Source organism: Poecilia mexicana, unplaced genomic scaffold (assembly GCF_051168715.1).
Source record: "Poecilia mexicana isolate PSO_F unplaced genomic scaffold, ASM5116871v1 scaffold_10, whole genome shotgun sequence".
In the NCBI taxonomy this organism is placed as follows: Eukaryota; Metazoa; Chordata; class Actinopteri; order Cyprinodontiformes; family Poeciliidae; genus Poecilia; species Poecilia mexicana.
In genome coordinates, this window is record NW_028263379.1 from 9,696,595 (window position 1) to 9,709,413 (window position 12,819).

At 37.9% G+C, this 12,819-nt stretch overlaps 1 protein-coding gene across 3 annotated transcripts in view; it reads right to left on the reverse strand.

The window, feature by feature from the left end:
- The window catches only part of glra1 (glycine receptor, alpha 1), a 107,107-nt gene that overhangs the window by 4,677 nt on the left and 89,611 nt on the right, over nucleotides 1–12,819 (reverse strand). The gene's annotated exons all lie outside the window — the stretch shown is intronic.

Sequence of the window (12,819 nt, forward strand, 5' to 3'; positions counted from 1 at the left end):
CCGTCACAGATGTGATTAATCGAACAGATTAGCTGGAAGCAGAGAGAGGATGGTGTCAGGCCTGCGCCGTCTCCTCTGCAAACATTACCCTTGGATCCTTGTTTCAGAGACCTGCATTTGCATAAAACACGACTCGGAGGACGCGTCAGCCACAACTAGCGCTGGAATCAGTCTCTGCTGAAGCAGCCGGGAGGAGGGATTCCTTTTCCTGCTTCATAATTTCCCTCTGCAAGCATTTCCAGATGAGTGATGAGGAAAAGAATATGTTTTAAGCTTGCCTGTGCTGGTCTTTAGTCTGGTAAATTCATCTCCGACCGTCCTTCATACTCTTTGTTCTTGTCCTCCATCACCCTCTCATGTCAATTCAGGTCATTTGAAGCTTTTTAAGATGTTTCAGGACAAATGTTTCAACACCGAGTGGATTCTGTGCAACTTACAATATTTGAATATCCTTAAAAGTTCTTTAAAAAACTTTTAAAGAGGTGACTGTTTTGTTTGAAATGACATAGTTGTCTGACTCTTTAATTTTTTATTTTTTTAATTAGTGAAATATGATAGGCAAGCATAACTAGGATGCATCCAGACAGACAACATTCTGCTTTTTGAATCTAATTTGACTTTATCTGCAGTTCAACAGACTCAATTCTCAATCTGTGTGGGAGGATGATGTATTTTCATTGTTGCTGAGAATTTGGAGACAGGTTATGATTAATGTGCTGCAATTTAATTTAATTTTTAGTAATATATTTTGGATCATTGTTCTGCTGAAAGAACTAACAACCAAAGTTGTATTTTTAATTGTTTTGCCTGCTCTAAAAGGGAAACAAGCCCACAGCATAACAAACCCTCTGACATACTTAACAATGGACATGAATGATTCATCTGAATGTAGATATGGGCAAGTTTATGTCATGGAGGTGGTGGTTTGAGGTGGTGAGGAGAAAACGCAGGTAATCCCAGGATATGATGAAAAATGATGAATTTAATGAAAATGATGCTCAGACAGTCCAAGACAGGCACCACGGCAGGAGACAAGCGCACAGCTAAAATGCCGGTAGCAACTGACTAATCAGGACTAACATGCGAGCGAACACAAACCAGGACTTGGCAGTTCCACTAGAGAATGTAGACAGCAATAGACATACGCTTGACGTTAGACAATTGACAAGGACCCGACAAGAGACAGAGACAACAGGTGGGACTAAATACACACAAGGGTAATCAAGGGAACGAGACACACCTGGGAAACAATCAACAGGGAAGACTCAGACTCACAGGACAGAACTGAACACAGAAAACCCTAAAAATAAATACACAGAAACACGATCATGTTTTTTTTTAACAAAATTTCTAGATTTATGAAGAACACATTTGTCTTAGGTATGTCCTATTGTCTTTCCCAAGGGAGAGAAAGAGAAAGAGCAAAAGAAGGTTGAGAAATGGGCCACTGTGGCAAGTAATATTTTTTTCCCCAGGTAAACAAGAAGTCATAGATTATTAATCCTAAATCCCTAAAGACTCTTAATTACCTTAAATGTGAAGTATAAATTGCAAAATCCTTCAAAAAGATGCACTTTATAAGAATTGTTAGCAAATAGGTGACACAAATTTACAACAAGTTGAAAAATGTTTTTTATATAAGAAGAAAAAGCAAAGAGATTGCAATGATGTGATTATTATGTAATCAATGCTAGATGGAAACTATCTGAGAATGGGTGGACTGGATGAAGCGATTTCATAAATGCAGATTAACCTGTCATTAAGGTTCATTCATTCTGGTGTCAAAGGAAATTTAATTAGTTAGATGAAGGTCACTGAAACCACGAGATGCATCAGAGGGGGGATGAAGTCCTGGAATGCTTATGGAGTTTCCGAGAATGCATATTATGCAGCTCTGGAGACGTTTCTGAGTTGCTGACGTGAATCACAGCCTGGCTGCTCAGATCTCTACACATGGTTATAATGTAATGCTCCATGCAGCATCCCCTGCTTTTCCTGTTCTCTCTTTTGGTTTCCACTGGAGTCTCTGCCTGCATGAAGCGGAGCTGTGTTAATGTCTCTGGCTCATCAAGCCGCTGACCTGGAATGATTATCCACATGATCTGCTGCGCTGTTCTTTTTCTCTCCTCTCCCGTCTTTCTGTTCCTCCATCAGATCTGAATAACATCCAGGGACACCACAATCCTTTCAGCTGCGTGTACGAAACGTTAATTCCAAATTTAACATCAATTTAGTGCTCACTGAAGCTTGAAGTAGCTGAAGTGGGGGTTACGTTTTCGCCTTTATTTTCTGAAAACAATGAATTTTACAAAGATGAGTCAACACAGAAACATCGAAAGTCATCCATCCATCATCTACACCCTCTCATCTCTGCAGGGTTTGTTAAGGGGGTGTTGAGAATAAATAATTCACTGTTTTTCTTTTATCTCTTTTAGCTAAAGCTAAAGGAAATGACATGATAAGAAACATCCTCAAAGCTAGGGTTAAAGGATATGACACACTAGGGAACGCACTCTTTAGGGAGTAGCTTAGATAGAGGCTAACAAATGGGATTACCAACTGTTGCTTGATGCCATTTTGTCCTGCTAGCTCCTAAAGGTAGCATGAGAAATGGACCAGCTGTGTTTTGTTATTAATAAATGAAATTCATGAATTCAACTCACTGTCTCTTCTTCAGCCTCATGCATCAAGACCTTAGCCTGGACAAAGGTAAATACTTTAAACATGGTGGATGTTTAAAGTATTTATATGGATTCACCTTCCACTTCCACAAAAGCAGCGTGTACAACCTACAAAATTAACAAAGTTAACAACTTTTAATCATGAGTCTTCTATGAGAGAATCCCTCTGATGGTCACCAGGTGGCTTTAAAACGAAAGCATCAGATGCCATATAAAAGGCTAATGCAAGAAACAAAATCTCACAAGAACTCAATTTAGTGGCTGATCAAGTTCCTGAAAATAACACCATCAGCTGATTTAATATGATGTCATAAGAGCAGGTGAAGAATCCTGCTGAAAGATCAAAACCGTCAATTCAGGATTTGATATAAACGTATTACTGTCAACTTCAAAAATGGTCAGTTCCAAGTAAAAGTGTGCAACCAGCATTTCTTTGAATCAAAATCTCCTCACTTGCAGGAGATTCTGGTGCAAAGAATCTCTGATTGAGAAAGAACAGTTTTCTCAATCATCAAGAACTGGAAGTTGGGAGGTTCAGAACCGTGATAGCGCCGGTGCAGAGCTTGTTCAACATTCACAGCTTGTTGGTGTGAGTTCATCTCCTCACACTACGACGTTAAAATGTTTGGATGTTTGCATAAGTGGATGCAATCAAAGACGTTTTGAAGAAAAAGGCCAAAGATTCCAATTTTAAGAGATTCACCTGTCATTTTCAAACACTGCGATGGCATCTGTGGTATAAACGCTAGCATAAGTTCATGTTTGCTTACTTATACAAGACAGTGTCAGGATTGAAATGCGGGAGATAGGTTTCATTATATATGGAAGTGAGTTGTAAACTGAGTTGTAGAAAATAAAGTAGAAAGTAGTGCAGAAAGTGTTCTTGATAACAGCAATGCCCTCTGCAACAGTTAAACACCTGTTTAATTTGGAGACCGCAAGAGTGTTTCACACCAGTTGACTGCCGACCTGTCAGTCTGGGGGCTGATTTCACTCTCACCGCTCGGCAAGCCTCTTAATCTCTGCGCGCTCTTATCTGCCTTTGTTCTCTGAGCTGCCGAACAGCCGGAGAGATCAAGGCAGTTTGAGCAAACCAGCATGTACAGCATCCCCCCACCTAATTGCAGCTAACAAGACGATTATAGCCGATCAATCAGGAAGTGAGGTTCCCTAATGAGAGGCTGTCATTTTCAAACACTGCGATGGCTTCTGTGGTCACTTTCCACTGACCACTTCTTTGAACCCGCAGCTCTTTTCACAGAGGACACTGAGCTGAAAACAGAGCCTGATACAGGAGACAAAGTTTCTCCAGATTGTTCCAGTCTCTCACGTTGGAAAGGAGAAAATCAGTGAGGACAGTCGTCTTTAGTAGCTTAAACATGCTCAAGTCTCATTTGTGAGGTAAAAGTCAGATGTGAATCTTTAAATTCTGGGTGATGTGAACTTTGAATTTTATCTCCACATTTTGTAGTAGTATCGTAATAACAATACAAAATGACCATGAAAAACTATTTATTTCGCCTTTTTAGGCATCTGTATGGCTATGAGTGTATCACACAGCAAACATAGAGCCAAAAAACACAAATTCTTCTTTTGAAAATCATTCCTATTTAAAATTGGCTTCTTCAGGACGTCCCTTACCTAAAGAAGTGATTTATATCATTAAACTGCACACAGTAACTACTTTTGATCATATATTCAAATTTACTGAAATTTATTGATGCACTTGTGGAACAAACAGTGGCGAAAACAGTAAAAATAAAATTTCTGATAATAAAACGCAGTGGCAGACAGTTGTTTACAGCGCAGGTAATTTCTTGTCGAAATGGTGCATTACATACACCATGGGCAAACGTTAGAAATTGGGTAAAATTTAAAACCTCAATGAAATTCATGCCTCCTGGAAGCAATATTGTCCCCAAAGCCGAGAGCTCAGACCCTCTGGACGAAGCAAAGTGTAGAACAAGGGGCTGATTTTTACCAGGCTAGTTTTGAGGTGGCAATTCAGACATGTGAATCAGATGTGTTTGTCTTTCTCTCAAAGAGTTATAAGACTGTGTGATTCAGCTGTTTATGCTGTAATCTATGACGTTATTATTTTTAAAATCCAGTAGATAACTCTCATAAAGTTATGTAGTCAAAACCTATCCTGGTGTTAAAATGCACATTTGCATTCTGGGCATTGCCTGCAATAATAGCACTGATTCTGCAAGTGAAGACAGTTGTGATTGAAGTGGAGGTGAGAGGCAGTCATGTTCGACTTCTCTTTGATTCCTGAAGAAGATCACTCTCTCGTTCAGTAGGGAGAGCTTGTCTGTATTAAACACGCGAGCTGCTGCCAGGCGGCCCGATCTGTCAAGGAAGAGCAGCGTTATTGATCTGATCCCTGCACAGTTGCTTTGCACTCCCAGCAGGGGGGGGTGTCACTCTGCCTCCGCGCGCAGAGGGGGCCGTGCTGCCTTTTTGTTCTCTCGGGGCTGCAGTATCTGTTCGTTTGATGCCCTCTTGTTCCGTCTTTCTAATTAGACAGCCTTCTGAAGCAGACAGCCTCAGTCCGACTTCTCCTGCTCCGGCCCGTTCTCTCTCTCTCTCTCTGGACTATCAGTGCCACTAACAAATCAATGAAGCAGCAGGGTAGAAACCACAGAAATCAGCACAACGGGGACCACTTCATCTGCTGCAGCTACCTGCATCGCAGCGACAGGCTCACGTTCAACACTGAAATACGAGCTGAGGTGCAGCAGTGGATTTATGTCAAGGCAGGGACAGCGGCACTGAAGCATGAATTCTGAATTACATATCTGCCAATTCAAGCCAAGCCATCAGAAGCAGATGCATTTTATCTGGACTGACAGTCTCCCAAAAAAAAAACCCACTGTTCCGTCCAGAAATCAGACCTAGTTGTCTGTCCCTTTGATTTCTCTTCAAGCACTCGCTGCTGCAGAGTGCACTTTGCAGGTGGGTGCATTAAAGCCACAAAACGCTCGAGGACATTGTTCAGTCAGGTCTTTTAGATTTTCGACAATATGCAGACGAACTGTTGATGTTACCACACCAGTAAATAAATCCTCCATGGGGAAATGTTCCGGTAAATTCACAATCCAAATCCATCACGCTGACGTACGGGTTCTGTCTGTAAATCCCTCCTAACCTGGCCGAGAGTCACCATGAGACTTCCCATAAATAATAAATCCATCGAAAAGGAAATAATGAGCTGTTACTGTCAATGTCTGTCACAATCGCAAACCATTTTCCTGTGAATCTACCAAGATGATGCTCTTAAAGGGGCAGTATTATGTGTTTTCCAGACACATAGTGTCATTTTATAACATAATCAAGTAACTTTTATAACAACCTGTTATTATAAAAATCCTAATGTATCAAATATGTCTCTTTAAAACTCCTGCTCTTTCTGAAACTCCACCTTCAGGAAGTCATCACAACACCGCTCCTCTATTAACCCTTTAATTAAATTTTTACCAGCATTTCACTGAGAAGTAGCTCCTGTAATGAGTTCATTGGATGCGCAGTTCCACCAGGTCTTTGCTAATTGCTGCTGGCTAGTTTGAAGGAGCTGACTGGGGGATGCTTGGAAACTGCAGCTCAGAGGAGGAGCTGCATCTCAAAGGCAGGGGTAGGTCCAACCAGGCGTTTTGGACAGCTAAATGGTTGCCACAGAAGATTAAAGGATTTCTGGTAACACTTTATTTGAAGGGGGTGAATAAAACTGTCATGAGACTGTCATAAACATGACATAACACCTATCATGAACATCAATAAGTCTTCATGAATATTTATGACTGTTGTCGTAAAGTATCATTCGGTAAATCATGACACTTTTAATACAAAGTTGACATTATTGAAAATGTCTTCATTATGACAACTTGTCATTAACTTAGACATCATGATCTGACATAAATTTGTTATAAAAGTATTACCGATTAAACTTTAAAAATTAGCTTTATGTAGTAATATTATATAGCTCTGTCATGTTGTTTAGTCTTAATTTTCTTAATTTAATCAATCCTAAAGTTTTATAGCAAGATGTCTACAAAGTACTTATGAACTTAGCATTTGAAACATCATTAAGGCTGTTTTAACCCTTGTGCGTGCGAGGCAAACGTAGAGAACTCTGGCAAATGATACAAGTTTTACTTGTGTGGGGTCGGTTGGTATGGACCCCATTTCTAAACACAAGGGTTAAGTAGTGCAATACAAGTTATCTTTTGTTTTATTCCAATGTACAAAGGGTTTGTTCTACAGCTATGGTGGTAGTTATAATGTGTTTCACTTATCTTGAGGTAAGACTTAATATCAATAACTCTGTTAGCATAGCATTTGACACTGTAATAACACTAAGTTACATCTTTATAATTGTTGCTACTAGTTTCACTTTACTTGAGTTAATAGTTAATATTAATGACACTGTCACACTTAATGACATCTTCATAACTGTTGTTACTTGTTTCACTTTACTTGAGGTAAGAGGTAATATTAATGATACTTAATGACATATTCATAACTGATGCTATTTGTTCCACTTTAGTTGATGTAAAAAAGATAATAAGTGTGTTATTAAATCATTTGACAGTGTAATAAAGCTTAATGAAATCTATTGCTTGTCCTACTTGTTTTGCTTTATTTCAGTGAGTGGAAAAATTAATCATTGTTTTGTTAAATCTTTTGCTAGTGTAATATTCAAATCATTATTACTAGTATTATGACAAATTTATGTCAATCATGATTTCTTGGTTAATGACAAGTTGTCATAACAAAGACATTTTCAATAATGACAACTTTGTTATTAAAAGTGTCATGATTTACCAAATGACACTTTATGACAACAGTCATAAATATTCATGAAGGCTTATTCATGTTCATGACAGGTGTTATGTCATGTTTATGACAGTGTCATGACAGTCTTATTCGCCCCCTTCAAATAAAGTGTTATCGGATTTCTCAAACATGCATGAAAGAATCTAAGCAACACTCCAGGTGTGCTTTTGATGAGGGAATATCATAATATGATGTAAAACTAAACTGATTTTACATAATACTTCCCCTTTAAGCACTGACCTGAACACAGCAGCAGCACCATGAAGGAGTCTGAACTGGATCAGTGTCACTGTCAGTCTCCACAAGATGAAGGTTAAACATGATTGTTGCCAACTTTGGCCCCCACATGGTCAAACTGAAGTTCAAGCCCTGTTCAGAATGGACAAATAACCCAATACCCACCAACCTCTGGCTTCTGTCTGCAGAGGGAAATGGTACATTAGCATTCATCTCCAATTCAAATGAGTCTGCAGCTGTAATGGGTATTTATTGGCCCAAGCTGCAATCAGCACAAACTGAGCATCACTGTTTCCTGGAAAGACGGGAAACAAGCACAACACAACAGATTATTTGTATTCTGTGAGATCATTTTTAGATTTATGCAGAAGATGGAACATAAATTTCAAAGGTTTGGAAAAGGACAAATTTATGTTTGGCTTTTTAATAAGGTGCAATAGAAAAGAAATGTCTTCATAAATCTAAACAAACAATTTCAAATGCTTCAACTTGAACCAAACAGCAATTAAAAGTAGAGTTTAAAACTAGATTAAAGCAAAACTAAGCTAATCAAAAACTTATCATTAACATGTGTAAAATTGAAAAAGTGTAAACATCTGATATTTTTGGTTATTAGGAGGGTAAATTACTTCTTTACAACAAATTTTCCAAGTGAAGATGGGTGTACTACTGCTGCTCTCTCTTTCAGAGATTAAAATAAGATGATTTTTTGTGGATTAAAATACAAATGAAACAAATTGTTTTGAAGCGTATGTGAAGGATTTCTGTATTCCTTCCAAAGAGAGCGAACTCTATGCTGTGTTTCAAAAACAAATCCCAAAATAATGTAGGGGAAAGTTCACCCTCTAGAATTTCTATTGGCTCTTTACCTTGTAAAATTAAAATTCACCTGAAATGTATGATAAAAACAAATATACAACATACACATAACTGCAGACCACACTGTCATTTTTATGAAACATAGATGAAGTTTGTGAAAAATAAAGTACATTTCTATACCCTAGAGCCACAGTAAACACACAAAACTCTGGAATTTTCTTTGCCTTGCCTGTTTGGTATCCTTTCATGACTTTCATGAAATAATTTATCTTGACATTAAAGTGCTTTAATAGATATGAATCTACTCTACATCTGATGAAAATAGCGTGACATCTTAAAATTAGTATGTTTTATATACTGCTCAAAAAAATAAAGGGAACATTTCACTTTAATTTTGTGTGTGGCTCCAAATCCAGGCCTCCATTGGTTAATAAATTTGATTTCCATTGATGATTTTTGTGTGATTTTGTTGTCAGCACATTCAACTTTGTACAGAACAAAGTATTCAATGAGAATATTTCATTCATTCAGATCTAGGATGTGTTATTTGAGTGTTCCCTTTATTTTTTTGAGCGGTGTACTATTCCACAAATACTCACAGTTGCTATGCTACTTTTATTTATTTATGTTCCTCTTAACATAAAGAGGAACTTGTTCTTGTTGGATCTTGTTGCTGTTGTGCAGCATTTTAGTGCATTTTTGTTTCTATGCTGACTATGTCTAGTCAGTATGCATAGTCTTACTATGTTTACTGATTATGACTATATTATAAAAGCGAACTATGTTATGAACTTTTTATTAAATGTATTTTTTATATAAATTAACTGTTGGTGTCCCTAATTTTTTTATGTGTTATACTAAATATGATTATGACATTCTTTTTCTTTATATTTTGTGACATACTTTGAATCCATATTGCTCCCTCTATTATGCACAATAAATACATCATGAAGCGTTTATCTCAGTAGCAATTTAATCAAAGCTTCAGCCAGCCCAGAGTACTGATTAAAAAGCCAGCTCGTCTTAGTTGAAGTTTATTACTTCACCCTTTACTACAATTTTTCATTTCACCGCTGCAGATTTGACCTGAAATTGGTTCAAGTCCCCTGTCACTGTCTTTTCTTAAAGCCTCAAACAGAGTCAAAAGGAGGAGCAGGAGTTGCTTTCTCTGAAGACTACTTCAATTACACAATGCTGAAGGGTCATCATTGAGATTCCTCTCAATGAAAACTGAGAGTGATTGCCTCCTCCAGCTGTGAGGAGGGGAAGGATCAGGCAGCTTAAACACTTGTTGGAGGTGTTTATTTTCCAGGAAAACATGCCTTCCCTTCCTCCTCTGCTCTTTCTTTTACACATTTGACAGTTTCTGCATGCTTGGGCTTTGATTTCCTCAAACTGCTGGTTTCTGTATGCTGCAGTGACACTGTCCTTTGAGCTGAAACCTGACTGATAGTCGTCCCTAATGGATCACATTAGACTCACATTAGAAGGACTGGCCCGGGAGGTTAATTAAGAACGTGACGCCGAACGACTGTCTGTCTTTCTCTCCCTCGCTGTGTCAGAGACGGGGTTTTCACCATCACCAGATTTATTTCACAGCTCCAGGATTACTGCTCAACATCTTATTGAGGATGCTCATCATTTTTATATCAGATCATCATCATAGTCTCTCTTTTTTATTATTATTGTTTTATTATTAAACTACGCTTGAAATAGAGTGAAAAGACCAGAGGAGCTGAATTTGACAAATGTTTTGAATGACGAATTTCTCCATCTCCATAAAATTATGCAAAGTCCTGCTTCAAATGCAAATACCCTCTATCCTCCGTGTGTTTTCGGAGTTCCTTGAAGCCCTGGTTTCAAACAGTTTACATGGAGAAGTTGAAAAGCTCCTTACTGTTTGCACATGTCGGGGTTTTGCATTGCAAACTGCTGGAATATAAGGACTGTGATGGAATTCTCTGCTGCTCCCAGGGCAACATTATATTTATATTTTTAAGCAAAATGTAAGCTTGAGACATTTTTTTCAGCATACAAACTGAAAATTGACAAAAAAAACAAAAAAGAAGAAAGTGTTTTAAAAAGGGATAAGAGAATTTCTTTATATTTTTATGGCATACAATAAATGTCAAATTTGGCAGCAAATAAAAAAAAAAATAACCCAGTCCTGCAGAGTAACATGACACAGCCCCACTTGGTTAACAAAATATTATATAAGAATCACGAACCTTAATTCACCTATCTATTAATATGAGCTTAGCAATCAAATTGCAGAGAATTTGTCAGCAACCAAAATGTTTGCAGCTGTGAAGTCACTCTCATGTTGACCTCATCTGAACAGACACATATCCTTATTATGTAACACAGCCACAGCCTGGATTCACCTCCTGCTTTCATCATCAACCACGAAAAAGAGGGAGAAAAAAAACGACAAACGTGCCAGATGTTTGTCGGATCCAAGCCCGCGGTCCCACTGCTCCTACTGTTGAGGTGAGAGCGGGTCGAGAGACCCTGAGACAGACGTGAAAACACACACAGAGGTTTTCTGTCTGATTCTCCATGAAAGTGCAGCTGCAGTCGGACTGTTTAATCCACCACTTCACCTGCCGTCAGGGCTCAGGGGATTGGGAATAACAAAAATGGGATTAAGGATTAATAGATTTTTATATTATCATATTTCTCACCCCTGCCAACTCTCTGTCCCGCTGCTTCTCTGAACTCTTCATGTTTATTTTATAGGAACATGTCAAACTCTGCTTTTAATTATTATGAAGATGTCCACTCAGGTTGTAATCACTGGGAACAACAGCATGTTCTCTAGAAACAGACACTTTTCCTTTGACTTCAGTAAATGTCAATTTAAAAGTAGGGCTGAATAAATTAAATAATATCACAACATCATTGCTTTCAACACTCTGTTGTTTACAATGGAGTATTAAGGCCATGCTAAGAAAACAAAGCAAATACAATTACTAGAATAAAGTCATAAAATTATAAAAAAAAATCATAGTATTGCTGTTTAACAATCAGTAGCTCTAGCTCTGAAATGCTTTCAAAACAGAAATTAGAATAACACAAATTCATGTTCTTTAAAACCTCTAATCTTATTTTGTTAAAAGACAAAAGGAGTGTTTTAAATGATATTTGGGTGTTTACAGCCTCATCTGATGAAGTGCTGCTTAAAACTACAGCACTTAGCAAATTCAAACTTGGATTAAATTTTGAATTCTAGATTTTCTGAGACACAATTCTCTGGTTTGTAGAAGCTTTTGTGAAAAGATGTGAATATGGATTCTTGTTCTTGTGAATCTTATTTTGCATGTGACATCACACCCACAGATGATGATGATGATGGAGGATGAAGTCAAAATGCATGGATATGCTAATATTAAATGACACAGTCAACATAAACCTAGATATAATCCCACCTTAATCCCAATTCTGAAATGTGGCTTTCTAATTTAGCTGTCACCTTCCTGGGCTTCCGGATACTGTGTCTTCAATTCATGAAAACGTGATGCTCGCATCCGAGATGTCAGACTGAATTGAGCAGCTTAAGTTAAATCAAACGCGAATACATGCCCCTTTGACACCAAATTACACAACAGCACTTAGAAATGTAAGCATGTTCACCGGCTCTGAAGACGAAAATCTCCCTCTGCCTTTCACACAGACACAAATCCAAGCTGCATGGATTTTTTTTCTTTTGTTTTAAAGTGCAGGTGCATTGTTTCTTCTCTTGTGGTTGAGTTTTTTTTTTGTTTTTTTTGCCCTGCACCCCACAATGTCTGCCAGTTTCACAATCAGCAAGCGCATCAATATTCCCTGCAGGCCTGACAGCTTTACTCCTTATTCGATACAGCCGCCTGCACTGATAAATCCAACCAGCCAAACAGAATGCACAGATTAAATACTGCATGCAGAGTTGAAACAAAGTAAAAGAAATGACAATGAATTTAGAAAAAGAAAATCCTCCAAATACAAGGGGGCAGAGGTCATTGTGTTTATATGCATCTACACTACTATAATGAAATTTAATAACTATGGAGTCTAAACTTTTTAATAAGACTTAATGTTATCTGATTTAACGCTCTTGAGCATTTTGACAGTCAATGAAAGTTAAAGTAAATTATAAGATGTATTGCTTCCAAAACTGAGAAAGATAAAGGTGGCTTATGTGACATATAGCATATCAATGATCAGAGAAGTGACTCTGAAAATAAAATGTCAGTTGTTTTTGCATTCA